Source organism: Lissotriton vulgaris, chromosome 1_1 (assembly GCF_964263255.1).
Source record: "Lissotriton vulgaris chromosome 1_1, aLisVul1.2, whole genome shotgun sequence".
Taxonomy (NCBI): Eukaryota; Metazoa; Chordata; class Amphibia; order Caudata; family Salamandridae; genus Lissotriton; species Lissotriton vulgaris.
The window spans coordinates 269,487,649-269,489,215 of NC_141685.1; the positions used below are offsets into that span (position 1 = coordinate 269,487,649).

Consider the following 1,567-nt stretch of genomic DNA (forward strand, 5'->3'; position numbering starts at 1 on the left):
CTACACTTTGTGCTACTGAAGGGGTTAACTATTGAAGTGCTTTTATCCCTATGGGCCTTTCAGCAAGTTTTAAAGCATAACACGTGTTTCAGGATCCAGGATCATCTCAAAGCTCATGTTCGTGCTTTTAAATTTTCTGCATTTCTTTTCTTTTTTTTTTAAATACACTGTTTGAATGCATTTGCCTCCCTCTTATGAGAATCAAAAGAAGAACACAATCAATTTGTCTTTGACTCCACGTTCTCTCCTCCTCCCAGGTCCCTTCTGTTGAAAGCCAGGCGATGCTTGGGTTTTGTAGACAACCTCAGTGAGGATGACAAGTAAAAGACGAAAAACAGCAGAGTCATGAACAGTAATAATATTAACAGATATAAGTTCCTTGTGACTCTGCGGGCTCCTGCTCAGGGATTTAGATGGAGATGAAAGGCTTTATATAGGCATCTGCACCACCGCGTTGTAACCAACTGCATATGGCGCCAAATAATGAAGCATTTGCGTGCTGAGGTGGTGTGCTTGGGACGTTTTACTTAGGCGGCCTATATTCAATCTTCCTGCTCTTCAATACGGACCACTTGTCTCTTCAAAAAGTACTCCATGGAAATAAGGATTGCACCTTCAGTCCCATGCGCTTGCGCTGGTCATGTTCTGGCTCAGCTGCCCACCTAAGGAATGTGCATACGCCCTTAGCGACCTGAGACATGGTAGCTGTAGTGCCATCATCAAACTCCAGGATCTCATTGTAAATAGGCGTTGCCATTCCAATAGCCTGGCCAGGAAATTAGGGGTTGTAATTCAAGCCATTTTTTTTGGTGACCTCTGTGGGAACATCACAGTAGCCAGTCAAAAGAGAGAAAACGTAATCCTCACCACCGTGACTAGCATTGACAATGTAACTTAGATAAGGGGGCAATGCACCATTGTTCGCAGTCCGTGATGCCTTCGCATTAGGATATGACTTGGGGAAGTAATCAGACAGCATGCCTGGCCGGGTAAACCTATCTCCATTTTTATCAGGGTCGTCTATCACTTCACACTCCTCTGCTTAAGCCTTTGCTTCCGCTTCTGTGTGACTGACTTCCACCAGATTTCGGAAGGCCACTTATTCCATGCTGTGGCAGGCAGCATACACCTGTTTGTATACCTGATAACCACGACGAGCACTGCTGTGATCCAAGGCGGAAAAAAAGGACAGTTGTGGCTCCAAGGATACTTTGGAGGATGCAGCTCTAAATCACTGGCTTTTAACGATCTGTGTAGAGCCAGGGCTAAGCCCGCCCCTCCAGCGACAAGCACGCCCAGCGTGGACAGGGCCACCTTTCGGCCTCTGGACGGACTGGAAAATGACATGGAAGCCCGGGGCTGCGAAGACCAAGCCACCTCGCCCCCAGTGACCCTCTGAACCGAGCTCCGCGCTGCTAGGCCACCACCCTCATCTTTGGCTTTCCCGGGACGTAAGGACTCTCACCTTGTATTTCTTTTCTTAATGCAGTGCAACTGCGGGGCTGATTGCAGGCCTTTTGAAAGTATTTATCACAGCTCCCATCAAGGGCTGCATTTAACAAATACT

At 47.4% G+C, this 1,567-nt stretch overlaps 1 pseudogene; it reads right to left on the reverse strand.

Moving 5' to 3' along the window:
- Nucleotides 1–523: 523 nt before the first annotated feature.
- LOC147746894 (cytochrome c1, heme protein, mitochondrial pseudogene) lies at nucleotides 524–1,347 on the reverse strand (annotated as a pseudogene).
- Between the last annotated feature and the right edge of the window lie 220 nt (nucleotides 1,348–1,567).